Consider the following 11,598-nt stretch of genomic DNA (forward strand, 5'->3'; position numbering starts at 1 on the left):
GTGGCAGCAGCGATGTTTCCCATGGCTCCACCAGCAAGGTCCTTCGCTGCAAGAACACACACACACACACACACACACACACACACACACACACACACACACACATTATTAACACACACACATTAACACACTCATTATTAACACACACACATTAACACACTCATTATTAACACACACTCATTAACACACACATGTTATTAACACAAACACACACATTATTAACACAAAAAACACACATTATTAACACAAACACACACACACACACACATAATTAACACAAACACATTAACATGCACACACACACACATTATTAAGACAAATACATTAACATACACACACACACACATTATTAACACATACACATTATTAACACACACACCAAACGCACACACACACGTTAACACACACACACACATTATTAAGACACACACAGCACATCCCCTGATGTCCTAGTTCTCTAGTACCCTTGTCTTTAAGGCCTTATATATCTTTACCAGTCTAATCCTGTTTAGTTCGATGTCCTAGTTTGTCTCTAAGGCATTATGTATCTTTACCAGTCTAATCCTGTTTGGTTCGATGTCCTAGCTTGTCTCTAAGGCCACCCACCGCTTCCAAGTATTCTACTCGCTAATCTTCAATCTTTGGTTAACAAAGTCGACAAACTACGGGCAAAGATTTCTTTCCAGAGACACATCAAGGCCTGTAACATACTCTGTTTAACGGAAACATGGCTCTTTTGGGATATTCTGTCGAAATCGGTCCAGCCAGATGGGTTCTCAGTTCATCACACAGACAGAAATAAATATCTCTCCGGGAAGCAGAAGGGCGGAGGTGTGTGTTTCATGATTAACGACTCATGGTGTAATTGTAGTAACATAGAGGAACTCAAGTCCTTCTGTTCACCCGACCTAGAATATCTCACAATCAAATGCCGACACTATTATCTCCCAAGATAATTTTCTTTGGTTATAGTCACGGCCGTGTATATCCCCCCTCAAGCCGATACCACGACGGCCCTCAAAGAACTTCACTGGACCTTATGCAAACTGGAAACCACATATCCTGAGGCTGCATTTATTGTAGCCAGGGATTTTAACAAAGCAAATTTGAGGACTAGACAGCTGAAGTTCTATCAACATATCAACTGTTGTACTCGCGTTGCTAAAATCCTTGACCATTGCTATTCAAATTTCCGGGATGGTTATAAGGCCCTCCCCCGCCCATCTTTCGGCAAATCTGACCACGACTCCATTTTGCTTCTCCCTTCCTATAGGTAGAAACTCAAACAGGAAGTACCCATGCTAAGGACTATTCAACGCTAGTCTGACCAATCGGAATCCACGCTTCAAGATTGTTTTGATCACGCGGACTGGGATATGTTCCGGGTAGCTTCCGAAAATAATTTAGACATATACACTGAAACGGTGACTGAGTTTATCAGGAAGTGTATAGGTGATGTTGTGCCCACTGTGACTATTAAAACCTACCCTAACCAGAAACCGTGGATAGATGGCAGCATTCGCGCAAATCTGAAAGCGCAAACCACCGCATTCAACCATGGCAAGGTGACTGGGAATATGGCAGAATACAAACAGTGTAGCTACTCACTCCGCAAGGCAATTCAACTGGCAAAACATCAGTATAGAGACAAAGTGGAGTCGCAATTCAACGGCTCAGACACGAGACGTATGTGGCAGGGTTTACAGACAATCATGGACTACAAAAAGAAAACCAGCCACGTCGCCGACACCGAAGTTTCGCTTCCAGACAAGCTAAACACCTTCTTCGCCCGCTTTGAGGATAACACTGACGACGCCCACTACCAAGGACTGTGGCCTCTCCTTCTCCGTAGCCGACGTGAGTAAGACATTTAAGCATGTTAACCCCCGCAAGGCTGCCGGCCCAGACGTCATCCCTAGCCGTGTCCTCAGAGCATGTGCAGATCAGTTGGCTGGTGTGTTCATGGACATATTCAATCTCTCCCTTTCCCAGTCTGCTGTTCCCACATGCTTCAAGAGGGCCACCATTGTTCCTGTACCCAAGAAAGCAAAGGTAACTGAACTAAATGACTATCGCCCTGTAGCACTCACCTCTGTCATCATGAAGTGCTTTGAGAGACTAGTCAAGGATCATATCACCTCTACCTTACCTGTCACCCTAGACCCACTTCAATTTGCTTACCGCCCCAATTGATCCACAGACGATGCAATTGCCATCACAATGCACACTGCCCTATCCCATCTGGACAAGAGGAATACCTTCTGAAAGAATGCTGTTCATTTACTATAGCTCAGCCTTCAACACCATAGTACCATCCAAGCTCATCATTAAGCTCGAGGCCCTGGGTCTGAACCCCACCCTGTGCAACTGGGTCCTGGACTTCCTGACGGGCCGCCCCCAGGTAGTGAAGGTAGGAAACAACACCTCCACTTCACTGATCCTCAACACTGGGGCCCCACAAGGGTGTGTGCTCAGACCCCTCCTGTACTCCCTGTTCACCCATGACAGCGTGGCCAAGCAGGCCTTCAACTCAATCATCAAGTTTGCAGACGACACAACAGTAGTAGGCTTGATAACCAACAATGACGAGACCACCTACAGGTGGGGGCTCTGGGAGTGTGGTGCCAGGAAAATAACCTCTCACTCAACATCAACAAAACAAAGGAGATGATCGTGGACTTCAGGAAGCAGCAGAGGGTGCATCCCCCTATCCACATCGACAGGACCGCAGTGGAGAAGGTGGAAAGTTAAAAGTTCCTTGGCGTACACATAACCGACAAACTGAAATGGTCCACCCACACAGACAGTGTGGTGAAGAAGGCGCAACAGCGTCTCTTCAACCTCAGGAGGCTGAAGAAATTTGGCTTATCACCTAAAACCCTCACAAACTTTTACAGAGCATCCTGTCGGGCTGTATCACCACCTGGTACGGCAACTGCACCGCCCACAACCGCAGGGCTCTCCAGAGGGTGGTGCGGTCTGCCAAACGCATTACCGGCGGAAAACTACCCGCCCTCCAAGACACATACAGCACCCGATGTCACAGGAAGGCCAAAAAGATCATCAAGGACATCAACCACCCGAGCCACTGCCTGTTCACCCCGCTATCATCCAGAAGGCGAGGTCAGTACAGGTGCATCAAAGCTGGGACCAAGAGAATGAAAAACAGCTTCTATCTCAAGGCCATCAGACTGTTAAATAGCCATCACTAGCACATTAGAGGCTGCTGCTGCCTATTGAAATCACTGGCCACTTTAAGAAATGGAACACTAGTCACTTCAATAATGTTTCCATATCTTGCACTACTCATCTCATATGTATATACTGCATTCTATTCTATAATATTCTACTGTATCTTAGTCCATGCCACTCTGTCATTGCTTGTCCATATATGTATATTTTCTTAAATCCCATTCATTACGTTTTGTGTGTATTTGGGTATATGTTGTGAAATTGTAAGATATTACTGCACTGTCGGAGCTAGAAGCACAAGCATTTCGCTACACCCGCTATAACATCTGCTAAACACGTGTATGTGACAAATAACATTTGATTTGATTTGATCCTGTTTGGTTTGATGTCCTAGTTTGTCTCTAAGGCATTATGTATCTTTACCAGTCTAATCCTGTTTGATTTGTTCACCAGAAGCAGGTCACACCCTTATTTTCTGACCAGGCTAACCAGAAGCAGGTCTCTGATCCAGGCTAACCAGAAGCAGGTCTCGGATCAGGCTAACCAGAAGCAGGTCTCTGACCAGGCTAACCAGAAGCAGGTCTCGGATCAGGCTAACCAGAAGCAGGTCTCGGATCAGGCTAACCAGAAGCAGGTCTCTGATCAGGCTAACCAGAAGCAGGTCTCTGATCCAGGCTAACCAGAAGCAGGTCTCTGACCAGGCTAACCAGAAGCAGGTCTCTGATCCAGGCTAACCAGAAGCAGGTCTCTGATCCAGGCTAACCAGAAGCAGGTCTCTGATCCAGGCTAACCAGAAGCAGGTCTCTGATCCAGGCTAACCAGAAGCAGGTCTCTGATCCAGGCTAATCAGAAGCAGGTCTCTGATCCAGGCTAACCAGAAGCAGGTCTCTGACCAGGCTAACCAGAAGCAGGTCTCTGGTCCAGGCTAACCAGAAGCAGGTCTCTGATCCAGGCTAACCAGAAGCAGGTCTCTGACCAGGCTAACCAGAAGCAGGTCTCTGACCAGGCTAACCAGAAGCAGGTCTCTGATCCAGGCTAACCAGAAGCAGGTCTCTGACCAGGCTAACCAGAAGCAGGTCTCTGATCCAGGCTAACCAGAAGCAGGTCTCTGATCCAGGCTAACCAGAAGCAGGTCTCTGACCAGGCTAACCAGAAGCAGGTCTCTGATCAGGCTAACCAGAAGCAGGTCTCTGACCAGGCTAACCAGAAGCAGGTCTCTGATTAGGCTAACCAGAAGCAGGTCTCTGATCAGGCTAACCAGAAGCAGGTCTCTGATCCAGGCTAACCAGAAGCAGGTCTCTGATCCAGGCTAACCAGAAGCAGGTCTCTGATCCAGGCTAACCAGAAGCAGGTCTCTGATCCAGGCTTAACTTGATTGTGACTTGGAAGAGACAAAGTATCTTACTGCTGTGATACTGTAGCACTGATGTCAACATCTGAACTAAAGACTTAACAATAAACAGTAAAGAGTAAACCTACCTGAACCAACACCATCTTTGGCCTTGGTGCCTGAAAATGGAGAACAAGACATGTGTTACCAGATTAAAATGCCACATTACCCCACCATTATCATGCATCATGTGTTACCACATTAGAATGCTACATTTCCCCTCCATTAACATGCATAATGTGTTACCACATTAGAATGCTACATTACCCCTCCATTATCATACATCGTGTGTTACCACATTAGAATGCTACATTACCCCTCCATTATCATGCATCATGTGTTACCACATTCAAATGCTACTTTACCCCCACCATTATCATACATCATGTGTTACCACATTAGAATGCTACATTACCCCTCCATTATCATACATCGTGTGTTACCACATTAGAATGCTACATTACCCCTCCATTATCATGCATCATGTGTTACCACATTCAAATGCTACTTTACCCCCAACATTATCATACATCATGTGTTACCACATTAGAATGCTACATTACCCCTCCATTATCATACATCATGTGTTACTACCTTCCAATCCTACATTGTCATACATAATGATAATGATCTCAATAGCGTTACCAGCTGATTCCTCTGTATTACACACACAGTAAATGAGGCATTAGTGTATAAACAACGCCTCAACATAAACAAACAGAAATGAAACATCTTCCCAGACTATATTAGCAGTTTCTGACCATTTCTAGAGGACAAACGTTCAACTTCAACCAGACCATTTACAGATGAAATAAGTCCCGTGCGAGTGTTTAGCCACAGCAAACAGCAGGTTTGATGTACTGCCCTATTAATCCTAGACCTTGGGGACTGCACCCTCCTTATCTTCCTCTGGAGATTTTACTGAAGTCTGCCTAGTCTGCCTTCACACACACACACACACACACACACACACACACACACACACACACACACACACACACACACACACGCACACACACACACACACACACACACACACACATACATACACACACACACGCACACACACACACACACACACACACACACACACACACACACACACACATATGCATTGACACACTACAACTCTGCCATGCATTACTTCTCATTTTCAGACCAGACAGACAGAGACCAGACAGACAGACAGACACCAGACAGACAGAGACCAGACAGAGACCAGACAGTCAGCCAGAGACCAGACAGACAGACAGACAGACAGACAGACAGACAGACAGACAGACAGACAGACAGACAGACAGACAGACAGACAGACAGACAGACAGACAGACAGACAGTCAGCCAGAGACCAGACAGACAGACAGACAGACAGCCAGACAGTCAGTCAGAGACCAGACAGACAGACAGACAGTCAGAGACCAGACAGACAGACAGACAGACAGACAGACAAAGACCAGACAGACAGACAGACAGACAGACAGACAGACAGATAGACATACAGAGACCAGACAGAGTCCAGACAGAGACCATACAGAGACCAGAAAGACCAAACAGTCAGACAGACAGACAGACAGACAGACAGACAGACAGACAGACAGACAGACAGACAGACAGTCAGACAGAGACCAGACAGACAGACAGAGACCAGACAGACAGACAGACAGACAGACAGACAGAGACCAGACAGACAGACAGACAGAGACAGAGACAGACAGACAGACAGACAGACAGACAGACAGACAGACAGACAGACAGACAGACAGACAGACAGACAGACAGACAGACAGTCAGACAGACAGACAGACAGACAGACAGACAGACAGATTGTGATATGGACCTACATTCATACAGTTTCCTGACTGTGTCCAGCTCGCTAATAATCACCTAAATGAAAGCTAGACACAGTCAGGAAACTGTATGAATGTAGGTCCATTATCATTTCTACACAGTTTCGATTAGGTTTCAGTCATTTTTAAGTATATTGAGTTCATTACCCCCCACCCCATCCACCTACACTGAGTGTACAAAACATTAAGGACACCTTCTAAGCATTTTAGTTGGATTTAACAAGTGACATCAATAAGGGATCGTAACTTTCACCTTGTCAGCCTGTGTCATGGAAAGACCAGGAGTTCCTAATGTTTTGTATAGTCAGAGTGTATCTCAGCTCATGCTGCTGGTATCCACTATATACACACTGTCCACCCGTCGTCTCTACGTCTGTAGCATTCTCTATACACGTCTCTGTCTGCAGCTAATCACTCAGCTCTATAGAAGGCAACATAAAGGCCTGTCACTGTCCCTCTGGTCCCCTGGAGACAGCCTCTCACTGTGTCCCTGACTCACAAGCTGTCACCAATACACTGACATACGGCATGATGGCCTGCTGTCCTCACCCCTCCTCCATTCACCATTGGTTAAGTTCCTCACCCCTCCTCCATTCACCATTGGTTAAGTTCCTCACCCCTCCTCCTTTCACCATTGGTTAAGTTCCTCACCCCTCCTCCATTCACCATTGGTTAAGTTCCTCACCCCTCCTCCATTCACCATTGGTTAAGTTCCTCACCCCTCCTCCATTCACCATTGGTTAAGTTCCTCACCCCTCCTCCATTCACCATTGGTTAAGTTCCTCACCCCTCCTCCATTCACCATTGGTTAAGTTCCTCACCCCTCCTCCATTCACCATTGGTTAAGTTCCTCACCCCTCCTCCATTCACCATTGGTTAAGTTCCTCACCCCTCCTCCATTCACCATTGGTTAAGTTCCTCACCCCTCCTCCATTCACCATTGGTTAAGTTCCTCACCCCTCCTCCATTCACCATTGGTTAAGTTCCTCACCCCTCCTCCATTCACCATTGGTTAAGTTCCTCACCCCTCCTCCTTTCACCATTGGTTAAGTTCCTCACCCCTCCTCCATTCACCATTGGTTAAGTTCCTCACCCCTCCTCCATTCACCATTGGTTAAGTTCCTCACCCCTCCTCCATTCACCATTGGTTAAGTTCCTCACCCCTCCTCCATTCACCATTGGTTAAGTTCCTCACCCCTCCTCCATTCACCATTGGTTAAGTTCCTCACCCCTCCTCCATTCACCATTGGTTAAGTTCCTCACCCCTCCTCCTTTCACCATTGGTTAAGTTCCTCACCCCTCCTCCTCCTCCTCCTCCTCCTCCATCCTCTCACCCCTCCTCCCTAACCCCTAGCTCTAATACCTCCCCTCTACCTCCACCCCTCTCCTCACCCCTCTACCTCCACCCATTTCCTCACCCCTCTACCTCCACCCCTCTCCTCACCCCTCTACCTCCACCCCTCTCCTCACCCCTCTACCTCCACCCCTCTCCTCACCCCTCTACCTCCACCCATCTCCTCACCCCTCTACCTCCAACCCTCTCCTTACCCCCTCCTCACCCCTCTACCTCCACCCCTCTCCTCACCCCTCTACCTCCACCCCTTTCCTCACCCCTCTACCTCCACCCATCTCCTCACCCCTCTACCTCCACCCCTCTCCTCACCCCTCTCCTCACCCCTCTACCTCCACCCCTCTACCTCCACCCCTCTCCTTACCCCCTCTTCACCCCTCTACCTCCACCCCTCTCCTTACCCCCTCCTCACCCCTCTACCTCCACCCCTCTCCTCACCCCTCTACCTCCACCCCTCTCCTCACCCCTCTACCTCCACCCATCTCCTCACCCCTCTACCTCCACCCCTCTCCTCACCCCTCTACCTCCACCCATCTCCTCACCTCTATACCTCCACCCATCTCCTCACCCCTCTACCTCCACCCATCTCCTCACCCCTCCCTCCAGTTCCTCACCCCTTATTTTTCCTCCTCCCTCCCTCCTCCCCCCTCTCCCCTGCCCCATGCAGGTCTGGTTGGAGGACCTCCGGACCACTACAGCCCAGGGTCCTGTTCAGTAGGAAAACATTTTGAAATAGAGTGAAAACGAACACAGATTATTATTTTTCGTTGCAAAACATTTGCTACAATGTTCCCTTATGAACGCGACCCTGAAAGGAAGATACAGGGCCTGTAGAAAGTCTGCACCCCCTTGAACTTCTTTTCACATTTTGTTGCGTTACAAAGTGGAATTGAAATAGATTTAATTGTATTTTTTGTCATTGATCTACACAAAATACTCCATAATGTCAAAGTGAAAAGAAAATTCTACAAATTAAATAACTAAAATATAGTCTCTGCATAATATTTACCCCCTTTGTTTAGGCAAGACTAAATGATACAATCTTCCCAGCTCTGCAGATTTTGCTGCGAAGAGACAGAATCATTAGATCATTTGTTTTGGTTCTGTCTATTTGTAGCTTGTTTTTGGACACAGGTCCAGGAATGGCTGAAGGATTGCAATATTTACCTGGAGCTAACCCTGCAGATAGCACTACATTTACATTTACATTTTAGTCATTTAGCAGACGCTCTTATCCAGAGCGACTTACATTTAATACTACTGGGTGATCTGAAAAGTCATAGTCAATCGATCAATAATATAATAATACTTTTTGCAAAATTGTTTATTTTCAATTTACAATCTGTAGTAACAATGAGATTAGAAAGGTTCAGAACTTTTGTAAAACATCACAGTACGGTTGAAAAATATATGGCAAATAGAAATCCAATATGGATGGTGTTAAGAGATAGATGGGAGGTGTTGAATGGAGCTGAAGGATGGGACTAATAACAACTAACAACTAATAACAACAAGATAACTAATGTAAAGCATACTGTGTCCATAATAAGTATATAGGTTATAGGTTGAGAGCTTTTGTGAAAGAGCACAGTTAGAAAGATATGGCATATAGAAGCAAAACGGATGGACATCATGAAAATGATTGGAGAGGTTGAGGGTAGAGGAAGTTCAGGAGTAAAAACAAACAAAATAGAATTATTGTAAAATTGACTGTGTCCATAAAATGTATATAGTATGTATAAGCTGGAAGTAGAGGCCTAAGCATTGTTGTTCACTAGTTTACTCCAATTAGGGAAGGGGTTGGAAAGTAATAAAGGGGAAAATATTTTTTAAAAGGATATGTATATGTGTATGTATGTGTATTTATATGTATGTATGTGTATGATTATTTGGAAGGCAATAAAAGTTCTACATAGAACCATAAATAATATGCCATTTAGCAGACGCTTTTTTCCAAAGCGACTTACAGTCATGCGTGCATACATTTTTTTTTTTATTTTTTTTTTTTTTTTTTTTTGTGTATGGGTGGTCCCGGTGATCGAACCCACTACCTTGGCGTTACAAGCGCCGTGCTCTACCAGCTGAGCTACAGAGGACCACGTATGATATTTGTAACCATATATAATATTACCCAGCATGCTCTATTGTAGGGACATTTTCAGAATTTTTGGTTTTAACTGTAATATCTGTGTTTTTGCGTGTACATTGATTGGTTGATTAATTTGATGCTACACAAAGATAAATAACATACAGTTTTATAAACTAATCCAATCTGTTAGTAGTTGGATTTATTGCACCCGTTACTGAGATGGCTGTTCCAGGTTAGATGATTGAGGTAGTCTCAGTGTTCAATCTTCCCTACCCTGACAGTCATTCTGGATGCAGGTTGCGGGTGAATACCATTCCACTTGTTGGATATCCTAACTCTGGCTGGATTCCAATAGGAATTACACATCAATTTGCAAGTCAGCATAATGTGACTTGCAGGCCGGATGTGGCCTGTGAACCAGGAGTTTCCTTACGGTATAACTAGGCCCTCAAAGAAAGGCCTTATGATATATGTCATGTATTGTCATAAATAATACAATTTTAAAGGCTAACAAGGCTGGTGGAACCATTCTAGGATTCTAGGATTCTAGGTTCTAGGAAGAACCCTCCAAAGATAAAATGGTTATTTGAAGAACCCTACATAGAGTGTTTTAGATAGAACCCTCTGCCAAGGGTTCTACCCAGTACCAAAAAGGGTTGCCCTATGGGGACAAACCGAAGAACACTGTATGGTTCTACATAGCACCTTTTTTTCTAAGAGCGCAGATGGCCAAAGTCACCATGACTTCCTCAACTGGGACAATATTGACCAATTGATTAATACGTTGATTCACTGATGTACCTCATACAATCAGGCATTGTGTACAGAAGAGATCAGACTCAGTCATGTTGTCAGAAAACCATTCGGAATCCCCTTGTCAAATATAATGTCATAATGTCATAATGTCATAATGTCATAATGTTATAATTCCTTCATTGTGGACACCCCTTCAGTGGATTCTGCTATTTCAGCCACACCCGTTGCTGACAGGTGTATATATAATCGAGCACACCGCCATGCAATCTCCATAGAAAAAACATTGGCAGTAGAATGGCCTTACTGAAGAGCTCAGTGTCTTTCAACATGGCACCATCATATGATGCCACCTTTCCGACAAGTCAGTTCATCAAATTTCTGCCCTGCTAGAGCTGCCCCGGTCAACTGTAAGTGCTGTTATTGTGAAGTGGAAACGTCTAGGAGCAACAACGGCTCAGCCGCGAAGTGGTAGGCCACACAAGCTCACAAAACGGGATCGTTGAAGAGCATAGCGCGTACAAATCATCTGTCCTCAGGTTGCAACACTCACTACCGAGTTCCAAACTGCCTCTGGAAGCAACGTCAGCACAAGAACTGTTCGTCGGGAGCTTCATTAAATGGGTTTCCATGTCCAAGCAGCCGCACACAAGCCTAAGATCACCATGCCAAGCGTCGGCTGAAGTGGTGTAAAGCTCGCCGCCATTGGACTCTGGAGCAGTGGAAACGCGTTCTCTGGAGTGACGAATCACGCTTCACCATCTGGCAGTCCAACGGACGAATCTGGGTTTGGCGGATGCCAAGAGAACGCTAAATGCCCGAATGCATAGTGCTAAATGTAAAGTCTGGTGGAGAAGGAATACTGGTCTGGGGCTGTTTTTTATGGTTCGGGCTAGAACCCTTAGTTACAGTGAAGGGAAATCTTAACGCTACAGCATACAATTACATTCTAGACGATTCTGTGCTTCCAACTTTG

The sequence above is a fragment of the Coregonus lavaretus genome, assembly GCF_964263955.1.
Source record: "Coregonus lavaretus genome assembly, contig: HAP1_SCAFFOLD_5192, whole genome shotgun sequence".
Classification (NCBI taxonomy): Eukaryota; Metazoa; Chordata; class Actinopteri; order Salmoniformes; family Salmonidae; genus Coregonus; species Coregonus lavaretus.